The sequence below is a fragment of the Pleurodeles waltl genome, chromosome 3_1, assembly GCF_031143425.1.
Source record: "Pleurodeles waltl isolate 20211129_DDA chromosome 3_1, aPleWal1.hap1.20221129, whole genome shotgun sequence".
Taxonomy (NCBI): Eukaryota; Metazoa; Chordata; class Amphibia; order Caudata; family Salamandridae; genus Pleurodeles; species Pleurodeles waltl.
Window position 1 is genome coordinate 484,625,822 of NC_090440.1, and position 27,737 is coordinate 484,653,558.

At 45.6% G+C, this 27,737-nt stretch overlaps 1 long non-coding RNA gene across 1 annotated transcript in view; it reads left to right on the top strand.

Moving 5' to 3' along the window:
• LOC138284222 (uncharacterized) overlaps positions 1 to 27,528 on the top strand; it is a 129,887-nt gene extending 102,359 nt beyond the window's left edge. The window contains exons 2-3 of the long non-coding RNA XR_011201361.1: positions 20,893 to 20,978; positions 27,297 to 27,528. This is a non-coding gene — a long non-coding RNA (uncharacterized lncRNA). The remainder of the gene's footprint in view (positions 1 to 20,892; positions 20,979 to 27,296) is intronic.
• The last annotated feature ends 209 nt before the right edge of the window (positions 27,529 to 27,737 follow it).

The following is a 27,737-nucleotide window of genomic DNA, read 5'->3' on the forward strand; positions in this document are numbered from 1 at the left end:
GTCCTTCTGAGTGCAGGTTCCAGGTGCAGGCCAGGGGTCCAGCAGGGCAGTCCTTCTTCTCCTTTAGTTCTTTTCTTGTTGAAATCTGGTGGGGATCTGAGGTGTGGGGGCAGGTCTGCCAGTTTTATCCTTGCTCCTGGGTGAAAAGCAGAGGGGTCCTGGTCCTCCAATCAGGTACAGGGTCATCCCCCTGTGATGACCAGTTCCTGGGAAGTGTGGCAAAAATCCATCCCAAAAGGCAACAGTCTCTAAAAATCCAACATGGCTGAATCTGATTTTTGGAGGTTACATCTGGCTGAGCTCACCCACTGGTGTGGCTAAAAATCATAAACACACCCCTCTCCTGCCCTCTCCTAATCTAATCAAGGGGGCACCTAGTTGTCTGGGGTTGCAGGATGTGGGGGTGTTGCTGGGTGCTCCAGATGTCCTTCTCTGCCTTTGAAGACCAGTTTGGCAGCCCTCCCCCTTCCTGCCTCACCATCTGCTGAGGGGAGATTCTCTCCCCCAAGCACATTCCTTTGTGTGAAGCCAGGCCACTTCACACCTCATCAAGGCAGCTTGGCAAAAGCTGCTGCAGGCTGGCCAATCAGAGCACAGCAGCAAAAACAATGCAGAGCTGAAATTGGCAACTTTTTAGGTAAAGTCTAAACTTTTTACCTGAACAAGTTATATTAAATCCAACAACTGGAAGTTGTGGGATTTATTACAACAATTAATTTGATACCAAATTCTTGGTATGCAACATTTAAGGAGACTTTAAAATTTAAAATAAAGTCTCCCCATTCTAGCCTATGAAGGCCATTTACTTCAATGAGGGAAAAACGAATTTGGCTGTTTTTACCTCACCAGGGTTTATAAATCTATTTTTATAAAGTCCCCGCTTATAGTTACATGGCACCCAGCCCTAAGGGCACATAGGGCACACCTTAGGGGTGACTTATATGTAAAAATAAGGTAGTTTAAGACTTTGGAACTACTTTTAATTCCAAAGTCGAATTTGCATATAACTTTAATTTAAAAGCAGCCAGCAAGGCAGGCCTGCCTTTAAAATGACACTGGGCACCTCAGCAGTGCACCAATGCATGCACCACCTATGCTGTGGTCCCTAAACCTACATGCCCTACCATATACTAGGGACTTATAGGTAGGTTAACTTAGTCAATTATAATTAGCCTAATTTGCATATTGATTTTACACAGAGCACAGGCCCTGGGACTGGTTAGCAGTACCCAGGGCACCATCAGAGTCAGGAAAACACCAGCATAAAGTGGAAAATGGGGGCAAAAAGTTAGGGGGCCTCTGCAATCAGCCCTGTTTTCTCACAGACACACACTAACCCTTAGGGACTACCCCATACCCAGACACCTACTCATACTGTGTGGGGACCTTGGGCTCACCTATTAGCCACACCCGGTGCCACCTACTCATACTGTGTGGGGACCTGGGGCTCACCTATTAGCCACACCCGGTGCCTCTGGAGTTGGCCGATCACATAAGGGATACTGCTGTTCCGCAAGATATAGGCTTCATGGACAGAGCCAGCATACTTGGCATTCACATGGGAGATGTACTGGTCCACCAGACACACCATTTGTACATTCATCAAATGGTAGCTTTTTCTACTTCTGTACACTTGTTCATTTATGTGGGTGGGGACAAATGCCACATGTGTACCATCAATGGCACCAATGATGTTGGTGATATGTCCCAGGGCACAGAAGTCAGGTTTCACTGTGGCAAATCCTCCACCTGGGGGAACACAATGTAGCTGCGCATGTGTTTCAGCAGGGCAGACAAAACTCTGGTCAACACGTTAGAAAACATTGGCTGAGACATCCCTGATGCCATGGCCACTGTAGTTTGAAGGGAGCCACTTGCCAGGAAATGGAGCACTGACAGGACCTGCACTAGAGGGGGGATACCTGTGGGCTGGTGGATAGATGACATCAGGTCTGGCTCCAATTGGGCACACAGGTCTTGGATTGTGGCACGATCAAGTCTGTGATGTGTCTGTCTTCCATTGTCGACAAGTCCACCACGGGTCTGTACACCGGAGGATGCCGCCATCTCATCATCTGCCCCAGCGGTTGTAGCCTATGGAGGAGAACGGTGAGCAGAGGGCCATTTACCACATAGGTAGCACAACTGTGTCTGCAGTAATGTTAGTAAATCCGTTTGTGAAATAGTTAGTCCGTATATGTGCTAATATGTGCTGTGACACAGTTAGGTGCCATGCCATGTGCACCCTTGAAATGGCGGCTGCCTGACCTGTGAGGAGGGACCAGGGGAAATTAGGTAACTGTGCTGGCGTTGTGGAGCGTCAGCATTGGTTATCATTGAGCCCCATGGGTTCCAGGAGCCAATGGCCAGGTACGCCAGCGGTGACGGGCGTGACTGCCATTTTCTATCTGTTCACTCACTTGATACCTGACCATCAACAGGAGAGGACCTACACTGCAAGTGCTGCTGTGACCTGAGTCTGGAAGCGACAATGGCTCTTGTGTCTGGGTGAAGGGCCCCTGCCTTCACTGCAGAGGAATTGGACAAACTAGTGGATGGGGTCCTCCCCCAGTACACGCTACTCTACGGTCCTCCAGACAAACAGGTGAGTACACTGTGAGCATGATGCATGGGCAATGCCTGTTTGGAGTGGTGTGGATGGAAGCCACATGTTGGGGGGGGCTGAGGGCTGCATGTGAGGATGGTTAGTGTATGTGCGTCAGGGCATGGATGGGAACTGGTGGGCAATGAGTATGACGGTCCGGACGGGTCCTCCTGTACTTTTCCTCTAGGTCAGCGCCCACCAGAAGAAGGGTATTTGGCGTGCCATCGCCAAGTAAGTGCGGACCCTGGAGGTCTCTCAAAAATGGAGCACCCACTGTTGCAACAGATGGGAGGACCTGCGTCGCTGGAGCAAGAAGACGGCGGAGGCCCAGCTGGGGCTGGCTTCCCAACATGGAAGGGGTGCCCGTCGCACCATGACCCCATGAAGTTCCGCACCCTGGCGGTGGCCTATCCGGATTTAGATGGGCGCTTGAGGGCATCACAGCAACCACAAGGGGGTGAATACAGTGTCATAAAGCTGACTCTGCGCGGTTTAGGAGGGATCTGGGTGGGGGCTGTGGGCTGTGGGTGCCCCTAGGCCAGGGCAGTCATGCCAGGGTAGCTCCCTCGTTTGCAGGCTCAGAAGCACCCATATCCCAATGGTAGCTACTAGTGTGCAGGGTCCTGTGGGTGTCAGGTGTGCATATGTTGGCGTTAGACATTGTACCCTAAGAGGGGGTGACTACCATAGTGACTGGTTGGGCAAGGCCTAGTGCACAGGGCGGCTCTGTGTGTGTTGTGTCTGCCAACGGTTGTGGTGTTACTGGCATTGACCATGTGTGTCCTCTGTCTTTCCCCCCTTCTTGTTTTGTCACCCTGTCCTTGTGTGTATTGGCATCATCTGGCGGAGGAGCAGAGGCACCGGCGATGGAGGGAGCTGCATCCCACATGGCCCAGGAGGGTGAATCCACGGAGGGTGAAGGCACCAGTGGGATGGAGGCTGAGGGGAGCTCCACGACGGGGACAGGAGGGGATACCAGTGACAGTGACTCATCCTCTGATGGTAGCTCCCTGGCGGACAGCTCTGTGCCCACCCCAACAACAGGTACAGATGCCACCCCCCTACCAGCACCGCCCTCCCAGCAGCCCCTCAGCGTGTTTCCCGTGCCTGCTCACCCATGAGGGTGGGCATCTCCTTCGCATCAGGCACCTCAGGCCCTGCCCCAGTCAGCCCTGCTGCCCTCAGTGAGGAGGCTATTGACCTCCTGAGATTCCTCACTGTTGGGCAGTCAACCATTCTGAGTGCCATCCATGGTGTCGAGAGGCATTTGCAGCAAACAAATGCATACCTGGAGGGCATTCATTCTGGCGTGGCGGCCCAACAGAGAGCATTTCAGGCTGTGGCCTAAGCACTGATGGCAGCCATTGTCCCTGTGTCCAGCTAACCCCCTCCAACTTCCACCACCCAGACCCAATCCCCTCTACCTCAGCCTATCCCAAGCACACCATCAGACCAGCATGCACGCACATCAACAGACAAAAGTGGCTCAGGAAAACATAAGCACCACACATCACACAGGCACTCACACTCACACAAATCTTAATCCACTTCCTCTGCTGTGTCCCCCTCCTCCACGTCCTCCACCTCCCTCCCAGTCTCGTCTTCACTCACCTGCACTACATCCTCATCCACTACCTCCATCACCAGCACGCCCAACACAACACACAGCTCAGGTGCAATCACCACCCCCACTACCATTCACACGTCCCCTGTGTCCTCTCCCAGTGTGTCTGTGAGCCCTCCTCCCAAAGTACACAAATGCAGGCACACACCCAATCAACAGCCATCCACCTCACAACAGCCTCCAGCCCATGCACCTTCACCCAAACTCAGCAGACGTACACCTCTTACAACCACTACCTCTTCCTCCACTCCCACACCCCCTCCATCTTCTGGTCCCAGTGTGTCTAAAAAACTTTTCCTAGATAACTTGAACTTCTTCCCTACACCTCATCCCCCTGTCTGTGCCCCGTAGGGCCAGGATATCTAGATCCCAGCCCAGCACCTCAGCCACCACATCTGCGTCTGCTGTGATCCATGCAAGTCGGGGTGGATCGAAGGGGGCACCCGTCAGAGCTGCCAGTGTGTCACCTACAGATGTGAAGGACCACCCTATTCCGCCACCTGCAAAGGTCAAAAAGGGGCCAGCTTCCAGCAGGGGAAAGTCGCACCAACCACCCAGCAAGGCCTCGCCCAAACACAGAGAAGACAGTGCCAAGGTCCCAGCAGCGACTGCCAAGGTGGGTATGATGGGCCGACGCTGCCTCGGTCGGACCCGTCATATCCCAGGGGCATCGGCACTGTGGGGATTCCCGACTCGGATGTCCTCCGGGTGGGAACCAATCAACTTGAACTTCCGGGTGACGGCAGGCAGCAGCAGCCGCTCCGCTTCATCACCAGGATCTAAAGAGACGGCGGAGGTGAATTTGAGGAGGCAGAAGGAGGAAACGACGGAGAAGACCCCGGCAGTGAGGCGGACAGCAAAGGCGGAGAAAAGTTTGGAGGAGGGAGCGGAAGGAACGTCAGGAGCAGTTTCGGGGGCGGCTTGTCAGTGGCAAGCGAGGGAGACCCCGGGAACACCACCAGCACCGCGAGACGCCGCAGAGGGCCAGGAGGCAGTACACCCAAACTCCGGCCACGCTCTAGGGAGAGTCTGGCCTCAGCAGGTGCGTGGACAGGTCTCACCAGTAGGGGGGAGGTGGAGGGGGGGAGAAAGGAATAAAAGGGAAGAAGGGGAGGAAAATAAAGGGGACGGGCACCGCTTCGGGAGTTTGAATGCTAGTGTTTTGCTTGCTGTCCAGTTATTTTTTGGTTATACTAGTACCCTGGTAGTGGTATTATTAAGTTTCTTTTGTTGTTTGTGTGTCTTTTGGCATATAAAACCCCAAGAGAAGGAAGGTTATAGACAGTCCAGAACCGCACAGGGAGAGCGGAACACCCCTGATTCATAGGAAGATAACTAAGATCAGTAAAAATCTTGTCCTACGGCCAGTAAAAGGGAAGGAAAGGAAAAAACAAGGGAGGCTCAGCCGAAGAGAAAGAACTAGACACAGAAATTAACCAGAAAGGAGAATACAGAGAAATTCAAGAACAAACAGAGGGGAAACAGAAGAGAGAGAAAGAAAGGGTTCGAGAACAAAGAGAGGGGAAACAGAAGAGAGAGAAACAAAGGAAAAAAATAAGAATAATAAAAGAAAACAAAAACAACACTTACCAGGCCACTTACGCGGTCTGTCTACGCTCTCTCCCCTCATGTGCCTCCTGTGAGCCTACCTGTAAAGAGAAGACGGCGAGAGGTGAACCACAGGAGTAGTGGCCAAACACCATAAACAAGCAAAGAATAACCCTTAAATCTTAAAATAAAGACTGTGTGTGTACTATCTGACCACGGGCTTAGTGTCATCATTGCGCCACCCTATTACAGTGGGGAAGGGCCACAAGAAAAAGGACAAGTCACCTTAGGTCACGATGCCTTCTGGTGAGGGGCTGGTGACCACCATTTCGTCAGGGATGCCAAAGACCTGTACCACAGTCACCACCGCCGCAACGACCGCCACCTGCACTGCCACCTGCACCGCCACCTGCCCCGCCACCTGCACCGCCACCTGCACCGCCCCTGCCATAACGTCAGGCTGCAGCATCCTCCCCAAGGATCAGCCATCCAAGGCTACCGGAGACGGTATGGTGTCTCCCTCCACCACAACAGACACTTGCACCACGGCCAGCAACAGCAGCATCTCTGCCGCAGCAACCGCCACCTGCACCACCATCTGCACCGCCACGTGTCCAGCCGGTACCACTCTGCCGGACTTCAGCAGCATTACCAATGGGCAGCCGTCCCAGTCTGCAAGTGACGTCCTGGACCCTGGACACGCCACTTGAGGCACCACCTCCAGCACTGGCATGACCAGCAGTTGGCAGCCTAAGTCGCCGCAGGATGGAGTTTGGCTCTGCCTCCATGGAGTATCATGTCACCTGTTCCAGGTACATTGCGTGGCTCATACCCCCAGGTGAGAGGATGTTAACTGCCACACCCCAGGTGCAGCATCACTGGGCACAAAGCCCCCTTCAGAACCAGTGGAGAGATACATCCACTCACCCAATGCTTGGCAGGATGAAGCACTCTGGGCACAAAGCCCCCTCCAGAACCAGTGGAGAAAGGCATCCACTCACCCTATCCTTGGCAGGATGAAGCACTCTGGGCACAAAGCCCCCTCCAGAACCAGTGGAGAAAGGCAACCACTCACCCAATCCTTGGCAGGATGAAGCACTCTGGGCACAAAGCCCCCTCCAGAACCAGTAGAACATGTCACCCACTTAAGAGACTGTGGCATTGCACTCCCCAGGACCAAGCAGTGGGCAACCCACCCACTTGAGAGACTTGAGAGACTGTGGCCTTGCACTCCCCAGGACCAAGCGGTGGGCAACCCACCCACTTGAGAGACTTGAGAGACTGTGGCTTTGCACTCCCCAGGAGCAAGCGGTGGGTAAACCACCCACTTGAGAAACTTGAGAGACTGTGGCTTTGCACTCCCCAGGACCAAGCAGTGGGCAGCCCACCCACTTGTGAGACTTGAGAGACTGTGGCTTTGCACTCCCCAGGACCAAGCAGTGGGCAACCCACCCACTTGTGAGACTTGAGAGACTGTGGCTTTGCACTCCCCAGGACCAAGCAGTGGGCAACCCACCCACTTGCGAGACTTGAGAGACTGTGGCTTTGCACTTCCCATGAGCAAGCAGTGGGCATGGAGCTCCCTCGAGGAGCAGTGATGTCGTACCATCTTCCGGCTGATGTGCCCCCCTCCCTTTCCCCCTGAGGTGCCTGTGTTTTTTGACCTGATGCCCCTGCAGTGTTCTCTCCGTTTTGAGGCAGGTGTCCTGTGTGGGCTTCGCCCATGCTTTTTGGCACCACTGGTCCACGGACATTTACAAGGGACAGTGTACGGCCTTGTGTATATAATGTAAATATTTGTATATACTGATTATTTGCCTTTCTCTTGATATATCTGAATGTTCCAATATATCACTGGTTAGAATCATTTCCTTTTGTCCTTGCGTTCTTCCAGGGGGTGACGGGGTGTATCTGTATTGTTGTTGGATGTGTTTGTGTGTATGTTGTTGTGGGTGAGGGTGGGGGTGTTGCGTGCCGCGTGTGTGTGTCACTCTCTTTTCCCTCCTCCTCTCCCCTGTGTGCTAGGTGCAGTACTCACGTCGTCGCCGCCACCTCCTTCTTTCTACTTCGTGGTGTATTAGTAGATACACCAACATAGGGAGGATCTGCAATTCGGGCTCCATGGCGTCCTGGTTCTTCGTGGAGTGTTGCGAGGTGAGTGGTTCCCTTTCGTTGTTCAGTTTCCGCAGTGCTTTTGATGGCGTTGGTACCACTCGGGAAAAGCTGGCGGATTGATGCCTTGTAATACGGTGGGCGGTACATTGTCTTCCACCTGTCTGTTGGCGGTGACCGCCGCAGTGTTTGTTGCTACCGTCATGGCGGTCGGAGTGTTAAAGTGGCTGTCTGTGTTGGCGGTTTCCGTCGTGGTCGTGATCCCATTTTTTTTACCGCTGGCCTGTTGGCGGTGTTACCGCCGCTTTGACACCGACCGCCAGGGTTGTAATGAGGGCCTTTATGTTTCTTCCACACAGTGGCAGAACCACATCTTCGAAAAACAGTTATGAAACGTATACAAATACAGTGTGTTGTGAGTTGTGGGAAAGTCACGTAAATGTTCACAGACTTCACCTAAGCCATGCTCACTTGTTTTATGGGCAAGGAAACAATAATTTTCAAAACCAACACATTTTAGCCATAATTGCCCAACCCACCAAATATAAAACTCAATTTTTTCAGCCAAACGGGTGGAATTCACCTGATACTTGCATGCTGGGTTCCCTGGGTTTTCTCTGCCCTACCCTACATTGTTATATTCAGGTGAAGCTAAGTGCCCGAGCTGACACTGTGCAGGGATCGAGCACCAAGACCACGAATACAGAGGCTCTTTGTCTTCAAGATTTTGTTGGGCATGGAAAGAAAGAGATCTCTGCACCTCCACTCAACAACTTCCTACCTAAGAGGACTACACTTCAGAGCGCAGGTTTGTCTTCTCATCTCTCGATTGTGCATGCCTAGAAAAGTCAAGTTGCAGAATGCCAGATAGTCTGCATTGGCAGTGAACAGATACTGCTTCACCAATAATATCTAGTGTTATTTAGTGTTTATAACCACTGCCTTTAGAGAAAAATAGCATGGCGATCAGGCCCGGACTGGGACAAGAAATGGGCTCGGACACAAATAAAAGTGGCCTCCATTAGCAAACAAACTGGAAGCTAAAATTGTGGAACCACTTTTGCAAATCAGTCCAGTTCTAAACTTTTATAGACACGCTGTATGGGTATTTTAGAAGGTATGTTAGACTACATGTACTAGTGTTTGTTGCAGGCAACGTTTGTGGTACTATCAGGGAAATCAGCAGCCACTTGGCCATAAAACCGGCCCACACACTGCTAAAAATCCGACCCACACACAGATCTTTCAGACAGCCCACCGGGCACATTGCTCGACAGGCCAGTCAGACACTTATACAGATATGCACAGTATTGCTATACCTGGTCCTGTTCAAAGCCCGACCAACTCAGACAGATTTTACAGTTGCAGTAATCCCTAAAAGAACTGAAAATACAAGCATTAGCTCATTGAAACCTATTGGTTTTGCCAATGCTTGTCTTCTGAAATAGATAATCCCCAGAGCATGACGGGGCTGTGGGGAGAAAGCAGGCAAAGGGGGTGGAGGAGACGTTAACTTTTATAAGAAAAGAGGCAGCTGGGGGCGAAGCAAGAGGAAGTAGAGAGAGACTATGGGCTAGATGTATCAAGCAATTTTGCATCCGCAAACAGTGTGAATCGCAAAATTCGGCCGTTTGCGAATGCAAAAATGCCTTTCAAGATGTATGAAAGGCATTTGCTGTGCAATTTTAAGGAATCGCTAAAATAGCGATTCCATAAAATTGCGACCCCATTTAGAGAATCGCAAATTGCGATTCTCTAAATAGGAAATCGCAAATAGGGAATTCCTATTTGCGATTTCCAAAGCACATGTATCAAGTATTTCCTAAATGTGAATTGGGCATTTAGGAAATGCTTGGTGGTAAGCATGTGCAATTTTTAAAAATGACATGTAACGCACACATGTGTGCTTCACATGTCCGCAAATATTGTTTTTGGGTGCATCATAGGGGGCCTTAGGCCCCCAGCACCTTGGAGTTTGCATTACCTAATTTGCGAATTCCTAAATGGGAAATGCAAAACCATTCGCACCTATGGGCCTACAGGCCCATAGGGATGAATGGAGTCGCATTCTCTAATTGCGATTCGTTAATAGCGATTGCGAATTTTAAGAAATCGCTATTACCGAATCGCAAATTTCATACATCCCATTTTGCATTTCTTAAATAGCGATTTCTTAAAATTCGCTATTTAAGAAATGCAAAACGGATCTTTGATACATCTGGCCCTATACTCCCTCAGATGCTCTGCAATGCAAGGACTGTCAGTCGAAGGATGCTAGACAGAGGAGGAGTTTTTTGGCAGGTAAAGACTAAGCAATATGCAGTCAAGTCATATTTGACCTCATAGAGGGACTTGACCCAGAGCTATGGAGATACTCACGTGGATACCAGGCTATCCCTACACTTGTGCAGGTCTTCTGTTTACCGCATCTCCTTCTCTCAGGTAGTTATCAAGGCATTCCAGCTGCCTCAGGTAAGAAATCTTAGTGTGTCCTTTCTAGGGTAGTTGGTAATTTCCATAATACTAGCTTGAACGGAATAAACACCACCTAGTCTTTCAAATACAATTTAAGCATTGCAAGACACAAAGATACATTTTTACAGAATTTCACTTTTCCCATGTCAATAGCTGTGTTGATGGAACACATCTATGTATTTGTCCCTCCACCCCCACCAGGTGAATAGCTGTAGGGGAATCACAAAAATCAACAGCTTAAATGTCCAGACAGTCTGCAATGCAGAATGTCTTACACCAGAGCAACTGCCATAGGTCAGGATACAGTCAAAGGTACAGAGGGAAGAGCAGGCCATACAGATATTGCAAACATTATTAAGGCCAGCGCATGTAATACATGATGTGGACAATGATGCTTAAGCACAGTCTACTTTTTTCTGTTTATTTTCAAAGCACAGAGAGGGAACAGAAAGAGGGAAGGAGGGGAGAGCGAAAAAGGGATCTTTAGGAATTTTTTAGTGTTTGTCTAGTGCGTATATTATCACAAGGCTACTTTCAAGTGCTGCAAAAGAACGGAAGTGTGAGGGAGAGTAAGTAGCAGAGGAATATTCTAGCATCTTGGGTATTTATGTAATATATGTGCGCTTTAAACTGCTTCATGAAAAAAGAAATGAGGGCCAGAGGTAGGAGCCTTTCGGCACCTGGAAGCAGTAGGCAGCCTAATGGAGGTGTATGTGCTTTATGAACAATCAGCATCCATAAGGTTCCTTTCCTCCTTTCCTACCATTGTGCTCTCTCGCTTCTGGTTGACGCTGCTTTAGAATGTATCAGCCCCGTACAATATTAGACAGTGACAACGAGAAAGATCATCACCACAATCATGCTATCTCCCTATAGAACATTACAAAAACAGATAAATATGCATTATGAACCATCCCGTAACAGTAACAATTGCACTCCAACTCCCACAATGCACAGCAGGGTAAAAATGCACATTCAGCATTTTGACTTAAAGCAAAGATAATAAACTGAACAATGTCCACTTCACACTCCTAATTTCTGCTATTGATAATAGAGCGCAAGAAAGCAAAACATTTAACACTACAAAACACAAATGAAAAGCAGACGCAACCAAAAGAGAAACCATTTAAACACACTGCACCATAACTGTACATCAAACAAGTACTCATGCCAGTCAGCAATTCATTTTGGATGTCAGTGCTGGCTGTTTCAAGGGTCCCCCATCTCGCAGGATGACCCAGAAGTGTCCATTGTGCAGCACATGATTACCATTTTCAGCAGGAAATAAGCCATTTTGCTCAAAGGTACTGCTTCGTGAGGCAAATAAAATGGAGAAAACGATGCATTCTGCTGACAAAACAGCTGGCCTTTTAACATAAGGAGCTGCTGAATTCTCTTTTGATATGCACATGCAAATGTTCTCTGGGAGAGACGCTGGCCGCTGCTAAAGACCCCACCATAGTCAGTTTTACAATCCACATCCATCAACCCTGAAAAGCCCCCACAGTGGGCCCAGTATGCTGACACTGGAAAAACCTAGCAGAGGAGGACTGAACACCAACCCTTCACAATAACAAAGTGGAACCCATAGACATTATGTCACGTGACATTGAGAACTTCAACAAGTAGATAACCAAGTGTGCTGAAATTCTGGTTCCCATGAAACGGAGCAACACAGCAAAAGCCACAACACTATCCAGCTGGAACACAGAACACCTCAAAATGACTGAACACTGCAAACAACTGCAGGGGGGGAATTGAGAACCAGCTAAGTGGAAGTGGATAAAGACACCTTCAAAGCAACCCAGAGGAGGTGCCATCAACTCATCTGAAAAACCAAGAGACAATTGTCAAACACTTCGCAATAAAGCTGTCATTGGAAACATCAACCCATCACTAGATCTGTGCAATGACCTCTCAAACTTTTTTTGCAGCAAAATTGCTACAATGTACAGCAATTGTTACCTGCAACAGGACCTCTTGACCCTCTCTACATGTCTCCCAGTGACAAAGGAACTCAACACAATCACCACATGGTACACCATTAGCAGAGAGTAAACCACAAAAATCATGAATACCATTCACTTCAAGGCCCTGGTGGATCCCTGCCCCCACTATGCCTTCGACAAAGGAGCAATCCCTATCAGCGAGGCCCTAATCCCTATCCTCAATACCACAATCAGTACAGCAACCTTACTTGAATCATCAAAACATGAAGCCATCAACGCCTTCCTATAGAAACCCTTGGCTGAACCAACCAAATTTGACAATTACTGCCCGATATCCCTCATTCTCTACCAAGCCAAAGTCCTGGAAAAAAACATCTTCGACCATGTCACCAAACACCAGCTTATTGACACCACACATTCTGGATTCAGACCCAACCACAGCACGGAAACTTACTGTGGTTTCCGATATTCAGATGATCCTCAACAGGGGGGAAATGGAGACCCTCATCCTTCTAGCCCTGTCAGCAGTCTTCAACACTGTCTCCCACCATATCTTAATCCAAGGACTCCACGAAGCAGGCATCCAGGTACTCTCTCTGAAATAGATCTCCTACTTCCTCACTGGAAGAACGCAGACCATGAACATGCCTCCCTCTGCCTCTAAGGTACAAGATCCTATTTGCAGAGTCCCGTAGGGCTCCTCACTCAGCTCAAAACTCTTCAAAATCTACATTGCCCTCCTGGTCAATGTCATACAAGCTCACAACCTCCTCATCTATGTTGACAACACACAAATGATACTGTCCCTCTTGGACAAAACACCCAACACAAGGAACATAGTCCACTGTATGCATGACAGAAGTGGCCACATGGATGAAATTCAGTTGCCTGAAATGGTACTCGGAGAAGACTGAGGTGGTAGTCTTCAGGAAGAATGCCTTCCCATGGATCTCCATTTGGTGACCACAGATCTTGCACCAACCTCCATGCTCTGCTCTCAAGAGAGAAACCTCAGAATCATCATAGACAACAAACTGGACATGACCGCCCAAGTCAACGCAGTGGGTCTCGGTCTGCTTTAATACACAAAGGATGCTGAAGAAAGCCTTCAAGTGGATACCAGACAACACTAGGAAAACGATCACCCAAGCCCTCATCACCAGCAGACTAGACTATGGAATACCCTGTATGCAAGGATTACTAACCAGCTCACAAATAGACTGCAGACCATCCAAAACACAACATCCAGTCTAGTCCTCAACCTCCCATGCCAGGCCCACATCACACCACACCTTAGGGAACCCCACTTGCTCCTGATACACAAGTGTGCCCACTTTAAACTCCTCACAGACACCTACAAAGCTCTCCACAAAACTGGCCCTGCCTACCTGAACAGCCGCATTCACTTCCACCAATCTTTCAGACACCTCCTCTTCACTGGTCTCTCAGAAGCACCCTCCCCATACAAACAAAAAAGCAGATCAGGGGACCGTGCCTTCCCGTACTTGGCCCCTAAAGCCTAGAACAACTTCCAACAACACATCAGAACCTCCTCTCTTCTTGACTTTTACAAAAAGATGAAGACCTGGCTTTTCCAATAAGATACATGTTCTTGCACCTTCCTCCCTTTGTGTGTTGTCACATGCCATGAGGGATTTTGATTTGCTATGATGGATCCTCCCTTTTGTGGTCTCCTTGAGCTTGTAATGTAATACTGCTTATTTGGTATGTCCTTAGTCACTGCCAGACCAACAGTCACAGTTTTCAGCTCTATATGATTTGCAAATAATGATCAGTACTTTGCAAATGAGACTACTGCTGCATTGGTATTCAGTACTGTTTTATGTTTGTGCACAGGGATTTTTGATTAATAATTTCCACCTTCATAATTTAAGCACATTGTTTCTCTGAGTGTGCTTTTCAGATTGTCACTTTGTGTTAAGTCACTACAGATGCCATTGGGCTTTTTTAGTGTTTCTGCCTTCTTTCTAGTTTGGTGAGGGGTGCCACAGGGCTCGTTTTTTTAGGTAAACTAGAACTTTACTTAAATTAAATAAGTCTCTCCACAGGGAGTGGAAGGCATCACGATCACCTTCATGGTTATGCTGTACTACATTTGGTTAGTGTCAATGGTCCTGGAAGGGGAGTAAATAATCTCTGACCATTTCCACGATCATATGATTTTTTGAGTGTTCACAAACTTACAAGGCTAACCCCCCATAGTAATCCTGACATCCCAACTATTGCTTGCAATTCATCAGTTCACATTTAAACTCTCAGTACTAATACCATTTATGCTTGCTAGGATTCCTTATGTGAAGGCCTGCTGTTTAAAGCTGAAAATACCTCTGTGAATTGGACCGTGGGTCTTTCTCAGTTGGACACAAGAAGGCAGCACTGAGATAGGTTTTGCAACATTTGCACCATGTTGTTTGAGGACTTCCAGGGCCTTTACTCACACAAAAACCTCTGTGTGCATACTTTTTTTTCTATATGTTAAATCAATTTGTGAATATCAGTGGTTATTGCACTCTCATAAATGAAGTTATTTACATGTGGGTCTCACTCACAAATAGCTTTGTGAGTGAGGCCCTCATTCATTTGTGTATTTACGTGTAAATAGCAGAGGAAGCTTCTGCTAATAACGCTTGGTGTGGCAGCGAGGGGTGGGGAATAATAAAAAAATTAAATTGCTTACCGCCTTCTGCCGGGTGCCGCCTCAGTGATCCTCTGCTCCCACCAACTCGGTGCTCCTCTCCCCAACCAGTCCAGACGCTGCTTTCATGCAATTACCCAGTATGAGACAATTGGTCTGAGCCGGCTGAAATGCTGCTAAGTTAGGGCCTGGCTGCCCAATCTGTGTTGCACAGCCGGTGGAGAAATCTAAATGCACATGTCCTAAAATGGCTGGCCAAACTGACGTGTGTACCTGCCACTCCTCCTTCCTGGCTTCTGCTGACGCTGCGACGCAGAGAATGGGCCCACCGTGACCTAGACTTGTTGGACTGGCTGAGTAAGTGAAAAATAACATGATACTAAGACAGTTTTATTATCAGTTTATTTTTCATCTGCTGCCTTTCAGCAGTGGGGTGATGGTCCATCGCCAAAAGGGAGGATCCATCCCTGGTGAGTAGGGGTATTCTCTAAAGCACTCATTCATTTTTTACTAACCTGTAGGTAAAGGAATACTTAAAGGTGATCATTCTGTTGTTCCTCCGCACGTTGCAGAGAGAATAATTCAAGGTGTTGAATCTTTCCTCCATTTTTCTGCTTCTGTTCCCCATTTACCTGTTACGGAATACTCCAAAGCACTCATTCTTTCCGACCTTTAACTGCCTCGGTTCTCTGTTTAACTCTAGGTATGGGAAGACTCCAAGGACCTCATTCTTTCCTTCAACCTTCTGACTCTGTCTTTACTCCAGGGCCCTCATTCTCTCCTCCATTTACCTGATTCACTTCTCTTCTTAGCTGTAGAAAAGTAAGTAGTCTAAGGCATTCATTCTTTCATCCATTTACCTGCGTCTGTTCTCTGTTTAACTCTTGGTAGAGGAATACTGCAAGGCGCTAATTCTTTCCTACATTTATCTGAATATGTTCTTACTTCAGTGTGCTCATTCTTTCCTCCATTTAACTGGTACTACTCACATTTACCTGTGGGTAGGTGAATACTCCAAGGCACCCTCCTATCCTCCCTGTATTCGTCCCTCCATTGACCCTTCTCCATCCATTTATCGGATTCACTTCTATACTTAGCTTTGGAAGACTAAGTAGTCCAAATAATTCATTCTTCACATCAATTTACCTGACTCACTTATTTATTTAGCTGTAGTTTAGGCAATATTCCAAAGAGTTGTCCTCCATTTATCTGATTCTGTTCACATTTACCTGTAGGTAGGTGAATACTCTAAGGTCCTCATTATTTACTCCATTTATCTGATTTACCTCTCTACTTAGATTTAGAAGAGGAAGTAGTCCAAAGCATTCATTCTTCCCATCCATTTACCTCACTCTCTTTTCCATTTAGCTGTAGCTTAGGCAATATTCCAAAGTGGTTATCCTTCTCTCCAATTACCTCCACTCGCAGGTGCGTGCTGGCTTCTCTTTAAAGCTGGCCACAATTATCTGTAATGTCAGGCTCGCTGGAGGTGAGAAGAAGGATAACGGTCTTTCCACAAGAAACAATTAAATTCACAAATCCGATTAGCAGGTTGGCACGGTGTCCAGAAGTTCATTAGTGGAGCACACAGAGAGCATCACTGCACTTCGTCTGTGATGAATTAGGCAGAAGTCAAATGGGATGGTGCTACTGGCGTGTAATCAGACTGGATGTATTGCGGCTGGTGGCTTTTTGGGCCCGGGCTTGTCAAGCAGGCTGGTGCCCCTGCATCTAGAGCAGCCATTCACCTGGCATACCAATAACTAGTTCAACATATCCATATGCAGGCTTGTGCAATAGGATTTTAGCACTGAGTACACGTTACCCTTTTGTTGTCAGTTACTTGCTTATCAGCAGCTCAAATGGGAAGTGATGTCTGCAGTGTGTTACCTCTAAATTCCGTTACCAGGGGTCCCAGTAATTCATATAGGGTGGAGGAATAACGCATATAATGACATCTTGCGGCATAACATGGAGGAATCCGCCTTACTGTGCAGATATCTGCATGTTTTTCACTTTTATTGTACATGCTTGCGGCAGATGAACTCTGCGTGAAACAACCTTGATGTGTTTTTCTCCCGATGGGCCAGTAACTCCTGGTACCAGCCCCATTAAATTAAGAGACGACTAATATTGAGGCCTTTATTCAGCTTGCGTTAGAAATCAACCAATCTGAACGCCTCACTTTCCAAAGTGTTCTATATCTGCTGCATTCTGGTTTGATTATTATTGGATGTAGTCGGGGGCTCATGTTAGAATGTTTAGTTGAATGAAGTGTTACACGCCCCATGATTTGTAACGCACAAACCAGCGAAATAAAAAAATGCATTCATTCTTTGAGCAGAAATCATATTCTGCCATAGCTATATATTTAGGTCTGGTGTCAGGCCATTTAATTGTACTAAGATTAGAGGTATAATGTACTTACTGAGAAAGGCTTTCAGCCAGCTCCTTCATGCAGTGGTCTGTTATTGTGTCATTCACATGTTTTTTCTGCCCACAACAGCATGAAACAATGGGTCAGCCGATGTTAGCCATTGGCTAACTTCACTGTGATGTAATTCTGCCCTTCCATAAGGCGCACAAGTACACATAAGGAAGTTTTCCAGAGTGTCTGGGACTACTATGGCAACGTGTACTTTCTGAGATCAAAAATATTTTTGCTTTTTAGATTGATGAGGGCCGGGCAGAATGCCACACAATAGTTTTGAAAAACCCATGATACAAAAACAAGCATTGAAAAATCCAAAAGACTGGCAGCTATCATCAGGCCCATTGGCTGTGCAGTGCTTATTATTTTAATGCACTAAGTTTTATGACCTGCACTGTGGGCCCTTGATTGTGGGAATAACTAATCAGAACAGGCTGATGATCAGGATCCAAAACTAGAAATGATAGAGTGACTGATTCTTGTGTGTGTGCTTTAGTCAAACAGAATAGTTTGTTTTTTGTAGAAAGGGTTTGCTAATTGGAAGATTTTATGTAACCATATCAAGACTTGTTTTTCTAGAACAGTTTTGTGGATGCAAATAGGTGCTATATGCTTCTGAAAAGCTTGTTTATGCTCTTTCTACTCATTACTGAAATTTTTATTGAGCTATTTCTTTGAGGTAAACTTAGGGGCAGATTTAAGAGCCCCTAGCACCACCTTAGCGCTGCCATGGCGTCATATTTTTGATGCTAACGTGGTGTTAAAGTGCCATTTTCTCAGCGTCATATTTAAAAGTGGCCCGATGCATGCATTGCAGCACTTTGTAAACCCTTGTGCCACAATAATGTATGGAAGGGGGAGCATTCCCCCGGTAGTGCGGCCAAAAAAATGGCTCAAGGCAATCTAAGAGGTTAAAAGGGGATTTACCATTATTTATAATGGGTCCCTATATACTCTGCAGGGGTAGCATCAGGATTTTGGCTCTACTCCTGCAGAGTACATCAATAGTGTAAACAAAAATTAAACTATTGCCCCCTACCCGGCGCCATGGTGCGCCGTATTTTAAATACGGCACACACATAGCAGCGGTAGGCAGGCACTAAGGGGCGCACTAGATGCAGCGCCACTTTTCTTAAATCTGCCCTTTAATTTGTAACAATAATGAGTGAATCTTTATATTAAGACTCCTGGGTAAACCCTTGTTTTTGGCAGGTCAAAATTACTGAAGTGTAATAGGTGAAAAAGACCCGATATATATTTGGATGTGTAGATTTTGGTGCATAAAGCATCCAAATCGTCATGTTCTTCCCTAGTTTTAGAGGAAAACCTGTGATGGTCGTTATCGATTACAATTGATAAATTCTGATCCTCAGGGCATCAGATTCTTTCGAGTTTGATCAATAGCACACCAACATCCAGGGCACTGATAATCATGGCCATAGTTTTCATGTCCTGCTCTTAGTTGGCATATGGAGAGCTTCCAGCACACTACAACGAGAAGCTAATCATGCTTAAACAAATGCTACCAAACACTTCATCACCTGCCAGTCTCAGCTGCACTCACAGAAGAGTCCCTACCAAGGAAGAGGGGGTGAGATATTGGTCATCATCCCAGTGCCTCTTCACCGTTGATTGGATAACTTCTTTCTCTTCTACAAGGGTCACATGTGACAATATTGAGCACACAAATATTGTGCTACAAAAATTAGCAAAAAAAATATCATAGCCAGAATATCGGCTACTAAAATATTGAGAAGGTAAGTAATAAGAAAGTATTGATTTACTGTTATTTACTGGACTTCTCCATACTTTGAAGATATATACTCAAAGTACACATTTGTGGAGCTATGTGGAGCACATCCATACTTATATCACAATATTGTGGTACTCAATCTTCTGGTTAGGATATTTTTGTAGCATGGTATTTAGAATTTGACATTCTATGACTAGACCTCGGCCAAATCATCCATTCACTTTGCTGTAGTGAGCATGTTAAATATACTGGCTTAAGAAATGTAACAATTTAAAATATTACCAATAAAACATAATATAGTAATAGGAATGTGTTTTATAGTCCATGATAAGACAGTGGTGCATTTTTTTATCTTATAAAAAGTGGGTTGCCTCCTACCTTACAAACTGATCTCATCCAATTAGGGTTGGGGCCTCAGTATTAGTGAAACTACTCAACAGGAATAAGATGTCACAATATGATGGTGTATGCATGTATGTAAAAGCATACAATATGTGATGAGAGGAGGTTCAGGAGTAAAAGGTATTTATATGATGTGGTTACAGTTTGATAGGGAGGGGAGACTTAGGTGTAAGAGGTCTCTATGTGAGGGGTGTGCGTCTGTGTATGAGTATACAATGTGAGACAGAGGGCAAGGACAGGAGTGAGGTCTTTATATGATGACAGTATGCTTGTGTGTGAGAGATGGCAAAGTGGGATGGAGGGGAGTGTCTGGATTAAGATATTCCTATATGTAATATGTGATTGGAGAGGGGTGGGTGCAGTCATTCCACAGACTAAGGGCCATATTTATGGCCTGGTTTGCATCGTTCTTGCACCACGTACCGTGTTGCAAGAGCGATGCACACCTTAAGAGAGATTCATGAAGTCACACAAGGCCACCTTGCGTGGCTCTGTGTGGCTTAATTAATGTTGAGTAATCCAACACAATGCAAATCGCTGCGTTACATTCCTCTTCACCAAGGAGGCATTTCCATGGGTGTTGCATGGGTATTCACATGCAACATTCATGGATTTTGAAGCTTTCCCAGATTTACAAGAACTTGGAAACCTGGGAATGTGCTAAAAAGATACGTCTCTCCAGGAGAGGTGTAATGAGGAGAAGAATGTTTATTTCTCCTCGTTTTTTTCTTTTCTTATGTTTGCTGCAAAATGCAGCACACATAGAAAGAAGAAAAAGTCTCTTGGGATTGTTTCTGTGCAGGTAAGCTAGAGTGAGACCTTCCATGTCAAACTAGGCTAGTCAGATGCTGTTGCAAAGCCTTCAGCAGCTTTTGGAGGGTTCATCCTCGAGGATACCTCTCTATTTTCACAAGCTGGAGTACACTGGGAAATAAGAATGCCCCACCTCTACCATCCTGTAAGTACATCTTCAGCTGTGGGTGCATTGGCTACCTAAGAGATCTGACTGAAAACATTTTGGAAAGAAGGGGCGATGAGGCAGTCCCTCAGGGGCTTTCCTGATCTGTGCTAATATCTCTTCAAAATGGTAGTATAATTTAACTCTCTGTCATGCCCTGATTCCTCTCACAGCCATCCCTGAGTTCTACCTCCTTAACTTTCCTATTCCCCCCTTCCCTCTTCTGCCAGTACACTCCCAATTCCCAAATGTGCCTCAAAGCTCGGTGTGGCAGAAGGCGATTTGCAATATGGTGATTCTTTGCTCATGAGCTACTGAACAAATGTGGGAGACTAGTCCATTCACAAAGATGATTCCTTATTAACTTTATGTCATGCAGAGTTTGGTCATAAGAACTACCAATGGACTTCCTGCAGCAAAAAACAAGTCTTCAGGCTCTGCAGCGGTTTCTCCATTAATCACAAAGTAAGCAATGTTTACTCTTTGTGGGGAGAGGGCTTGGAGAGGGGTATCTTGAATATCTTCGGTTCTAAGATTAAGAAAATATAAATTTCATTTTTTTAAATGTTTTATCGACATTTCAAATATAAAGATGTGATGCATTTTCAGTGTGTTCGTCAAATGTTCACCTCATCATTTTGTGGCAACTATACATATGTAGCAACCAATTTGATCCATGTGATAAGTTGTGCTGCATGAATAAGTTCCAGTGTGTTCCGCTTGCTTGTATCCCCTGCTTATCATGCTGCAGTTGTGCCAAAGGTGAGCCAAAGGTCCCACTGCAAGGTAGTTTGATAACACTAATTTAAACATAACTCCTGGGGATGTCAAAATCCCTACAAAACTGAGCTAGATATGAGCTAAACTGTAACATAGACAGCTTGTGATAATAATGTGGTGCCAGTGAGGATGCACTGTCTATATATGGGGAGGTGAAGGGGGTAAAAAACCTTACACATTTCATGGGTACGGATGGATATTTGGGGGTTCCCAGGTGATAAAGCTGCTTGTGCTGCATGGGCTAAGTTCGTGTAGAGGAGCTCAATCTATGGTCATAAGTGTCACATGGTTACTACCATGTGATAGCCTGTTCCCAAGCATTTTCTCAGACCTCCAGTTTCCTCTCTTTGCAATGCTGCACTCCCTCTGTTTGCTAATGTAACAGCAGCATGCTCCACTACTTGATGGGGTCCCACTCTAGCCTTCCCATGCTTGGTGAAGGCTATCTTGGGCAACACCAGTAACAGTTACTCCAATTTCATCTTCCTCTTTCCCTCCTTGGGGGAGGAGGCTAGGCCCAGTATACAGGCCTCTACTGCCCTGTAGTGCCCCTTTCCTGTTTCACACTCAAAGTGTGCCCCAATCCCGCTATAACTGCTCTATTACAGGACAGTCCCACATAATGTGGAGTAATTCAGCTCAACAAACTTGGCAAGTATAGCACTTCGCCACTCCACCTGGATACGGAGCACTGATAATATGTGTGGGGTCATATAGGCCCCATGCAACTAGTCATATTGAATGTACTGCAGCCCTGTGTTCCTGGAAACTTTTTTGGGGTATTTTAATACTTTATCCCATCCCTTAGCTTGATTTAGTCTACTAATATCCCTTTCCCACCTGCTCTTTAGTTTATTTAGGGGGGCGCGACTAGATATATACCAGTGCTCTAGATATCCAGGTGATGAGTCCCCTGCCACAGCCCACTGTGAATAGTGAGTGCAACTAATCGTGAGTCTATGACTCTGTATTTGTGATGTCCCATAGTTTGCACATTGCCACTGTTATGGCCTTATTGTGCAGGAACTGCTTGGGGGAGGGCATTTGTGTCCACTAAAGTATGGAATGGTACCAGTGCCCCATTTTAATGCAGATTGCACGAGTTGCATTCAACGTTTCACTTCCTTCTTCTTTTCTAACGCAAAGAGGCCAGCACTATTATCGGTGGAATGTTAGGTGCAAAGCCTCTAATTACTGTGCTTATGAGGTGGACATTTATCACATATTCGCACATGGGTGTTATTGAGTACATTTACAGATGGTGACAATCTATTAAACAATTCATGCATGTGAATTTCTTGACTTCAAAAATGCATATCACCAAAGTGATGGAGTGACTTTATCTGAGAATAGGCTTTTCTCAAACATATTAAGCATAATCTATGGTTGACGTTTACAAAAATGGTGGATACTATGGAAGTGTATACATATCAAGTGAATATCTAAGATATTTGGGGTTCGTTGGTGATATACAATGTTAATACGTGCATAATGGAATCCATTATCAAGTGCTGCTAGCTTTGTTATAAGCACTGGGAATTTTTATAAAATGTGGAGTTTAGAATTATTAATTTTACAGATACACATGCATCCTATAATATGTATTGGGCTCTCGGTGTTGTCAAGTCAAAGTTATACATTGGACATGATGAGAACACAGAAAATAGGCCATGAAACTGTTTAAATTTTGGCCAAGTAAGCAACAAATAACACACTGAAGTAACCCTTCTTTGTCTGGGAGTCAGGACATTGTTGCTCTTGTAATACAATTTTATGTTATGAGATGAAGATGAGTTGTATGAGATATGTAGGATATATCATCTATCATGTTTACATGCCATTACTTGGTGTATGTGCTTTATTGATGAATTGGGCTGCTTAATGGTGTTTTATTTTTGGGGATGAAATGTTGGGTTTAAGTTTATGTCCCTTCTCTCTTGTGCTGTTTACAATTATAGAATTATATTGTATGATTGCTGATTTTCTTCGTAAATTGTAATTTTTTGCCACAAGATGACTTGAATGTCTTCAGCTGTTTTTGCATCATCCAAGACAATATGAGATTTACATTTGATGGCCTGTTGTGGTTTCATCATTTTATGGAACCTGGGTGAGAACATATTTTAAGTATGTAATAGAGGTGTGGATGAATTTGTGATTCTATACCTTGAAATGCATAGTGTTTGCTGCTTATCAACACAATGTTTTTTAAGGTATTTTAAAGGTGGTGTATATTTTTGTTGTTGCTTTAATCCCTGAAGATTCTCTCTTGATTGACAGTGAAACACGTTGGCAGAAACTGCACGTACTGAAGGAGGAATTACAAATAATGGATATTATTCCAAATGGATAAGTGTGTCAGACATTTCGTGGTGCTACATGGAGAAGATTGAATAATATGTCAATTATGTAACAATTATTCAGTGGCTCTCCTATTTGCTGTCGATTGTAATTGTTAAGGCTGAGGACAACCTGTCTTAGGAAGTGGACACAACATTAAGTTATAAAGGGAATTTCTAGATAGAGGTTTTTGGTTGTTTAATAGTGAGAGTTTCTTGCAAAGTGGATATGGGAACCATCTGAGAGTAGGGTGCAGTGCACGCCAGTACACTACATCAACTTCACGCTTCATTCCAACTTTACTTTGCAACTACTCCTTTTGTAATTCAAATATTTTATATTAACATAAGAAAAAAATTATATATATGATATGGCTACATATGTTTCAGATATTCCAAAATCGCCGTCATTCGGTGCATTGTTTGATCGAAGTATTGCACAAGATACAAAAATACATATTTATGTGATCCCATTTAGACTGTGTGCAATACACATAATTAACATCATCCTTTTGTACCACTCGCATACCGAAGTCCGTTTATGATTTATTAGTGGCACCCTACAAATCCCATCAAGGTACTAATTTACCGTTATTACTTTATAGGAAGAGCCCCTCTCGCCAGGTTCAGAAAAGTAGATGGTGTCATTAGAAAGCTGTTGCACTGTGTGTATGATGTTTCTACCAATATTCGAGAGAAAAGAAAAGAGGTTGTGTACGTACTAGAGAGTAAGTCAGGGATTTTCGTCATCCGTGAGGGAAAGACAATAGATGATAAATATTATTAAAACCTTGTACGACTCGTTTAGTATTTAAAGCAATATTTTAGTCAGATTAGGGCAATGCAACGGCTTACATTAAAAAGTAGGGTGTTTAAAATTAATGTGCAATAAGAAACATTTTTGGGGCTACTGGGCTGCCAGCCATCCACTCATGCCCTCTAGGAAGAGTTCAGCAGGAGGCACAGATGCTGGGACGGGTATAATATAAAAGTAACCGTGGCTTGGTTGGGAGGGCCAACCCCTCCTCCGCCCTCTCCTCCACCTCGCCACTCGCGGCACTGGCATTCATCATTTTCCACACCACAGTCGTTCAGGATCAAAGAAACGGCACCCTGGACCCAAACATGAATAAATGCACACCCCGAGGACAGGTTGTGTGTGTGGGAAGGGCGGATAGTCTCTCTGTTGTGCAACACCCTAAAAACAAAGACACCTTGCACAGCTGAACGACTGAAAGTATGCAAACATTATTCACACCAGGAAAATGATCACAGAGGAAGCTATTTATGTATTTATTTTCAAATACGCGCTGTCTGAAGAACTAATAGCGCAAAGTGTTCCACCTCATCCAGTTACTGGCAAGGCACATTTGATGACGCCACCAGACAACATTAACTCATTTATTTGGTCGCATTTTGATAGTTCGATCGAATTATTTTTCCTGCTGCATTTTCACGAGTACGTGCAGCAGGTTTCACTAAACTGCGCCATTTTCCAGACGCACCTATCTCAAGAGATGCCTTTTGAAGGCTTTGCAAATCGTTCACTTGTTTGTTACATGACAACCAATTACCAAAATATCCAAATCAGCAAAATGGTGCAACGCAGCGATGTACTGATTGATCAAGAACATTGGGCCATATTTATACTTTTTGACGCAAAACTGCGCTAACGCAGTTTAGCGTCAAAAAATTTAGCGCCGTCTAACGCCATTCTGAAGCGCCATGCGGGCGCCGTATTTATTGAATGGCGTTAGCCGGCGCTACCAGACCGGCGCTGCCTGGTGTGCGTGGAAAAAAACCACGTACACCAGACAGCGCCGGCGTAGGGGGAAAATGGCGTATGGGCGTCTTAAAATGGGGCAAGTCAGGTTGCGTCGAAAAAATCGTCTTAACCCGACTTGCGCCATTTTTTAACGACGCCCATCCCCCATCAACATGACTCCTATCATTGTAAAGATAGGAGTCATGCCCCCTTGCCCAATGGCCATGCCCAGGGGACTTCTGTCCCCTGGGCATGGTCATTGGGCATAGTGGCATGTAGGGGGGCACAAATCAGGCCCCCCTATGCCACAAAAATAAAATAAAAATACTTACCTGAACTTACCTTAATGTCCATGGGATGGGTCCCTCCGTCCTTGGGTGTCCTCCTGGGGTGGGCAAGGGTGGCAGGGGGGGTCCCTGGGGGCAGGGGAGGGCACTCTGGGCTAATTTTGAGCCCACTTGTCCCTTAACGCCATGCCTGACCCAGGCGTTAAAAAGCGGCGCAAATGCGCCGTTTTTGGCCACGCCCACTCCCGGGCGTCATTTTTGCCCGGGAGTATAAATACCACGTAAAGGCCTGGGAGTCATTTTTTAAGACGGGAACGCCTCCCTTGCATATCATTAACGCAAGGAAGGGGTTCACGCTAAAAAATGACGCACACTCCGGGCACTTTGGCGCCCGAAGCGTCTAACGCCATAGTATAAATATGGCGTTAGTTGGCGTTAGTTTAGCGTCGAATTTGCGTCGAAAAAAACGACGCAAATTCGGCGCAACCAGAGTATAAATACGGCCCATTGTTTCACATTATACTTTCCCCCTCACGTACCTAGAAGATGGGGAATGACATGAGGCCCTATGTGGTATTTACTGCTTACTGCTCGTCTACCATCTCTTCGCAGCTTTTTCCTCATTTACCATTTCATCCTCATTTTGTTGTTAAGCTCTTTTTTTTCCTATTTCGTTGCCACCATCCCATCGTTTGCACATTTACCTGGTGATTTTTATGTTACTCATTTTTTTTTAATTGTTAATTCCGTTATGTTTTTCAATCATGTTAAAACGAGTTAAGGATAATGGTGAAGAGGGGGAGCTCGTTGAGTGTAAGATTGTACCAAGAGTCTGCTACAGTTTGTTTAAAGGGGGGAGGGCACACTCAGCTCAGGGGATCAGTACTCTACTTAAGATTTTAACCAACCATTTTTTTCTCCCTGGGACACTATAAGTGGACTTGGACTTAAGCACATCAGGGCAGGATAGCTGATTAACTCTGTCTGAGTAAACCAGGGAGGCAGCATTTGTGCTTGGAAAATATTCAAACTCTGAGTACTTATGAGGAATGAATTTGAAGCTATGCGCGACTTACTTTATTTTGGCACCTATCTGCAAGGGACAAGGATGACTATGCTTTAATGATGCTTTAATGATGCTGTACTCTTTTATTGACGTAGTGGATTTTATATTGCAGTTCATTTATCATCAACTAATAACAATTTTAATGGATCAATGAATGAATGGATCCTTGTTTAGTCATCACACCACTTAACAAAGAGAATAGGTAAATGAATGAATGTGACCTTGTGTGGTCATCACAACGATGAACAAGAGCCAGAACAATGATTCTGATCGCAAGAATGGACATAAATGGGCCACATCTCTTTTCACCAATGCATAGTAAGGGCTAGTTAAAGGTCTGTTGGTCCCCTTGGCAAACTGATATTATTTCTGACATTTTTAAAATTGTGTTCCTTTTAAAAGAAATGGATTTACCACACAACTCCATCGGATACCTGCACCTGTCTGGAACATTAGTTTTTTGTTGTTGCTAGCACATAGTGTATAATTGTGAAGAGAACCAAACCTACTGCACTGCACTATTTGATCTTTATATTTCTACTTCAGGTGGGTCTTGCTGTCATCTGCCAGGCTGCTGTGAAATGTCCACCGCTCTGCTGGTCTCTCCTAATTTAGCAGGACATAAATGGATTACAGAAATCTGGAGCAGTGAATTGGCTTAATAAATGGTGCAATTTTCTCGCATTACCTTCTGTAAATAACTGTGCTGGCCATTACCCGACATTGCAATGACAGTGACTCCTCTCGTCAAAGCTTTTTCTTAGTGATGGCAACGTTCAGGCCTGAGTAATGCGCACTAACAGTGGAGGCTGAGCGACAGCAGCCATGACAAGAGCTCTGAAGGAAAAATGATGATGACTATTGCTGACCCCTTCATCAGTGTATGGGTGAAAAGGCACATGAGTTCCGTGTCACCAAATACCTCTAATTTTCTGAATTTGCCAAAATGGGGAGAATTGGAAGTCACATAAACGTGACTGCATTTGT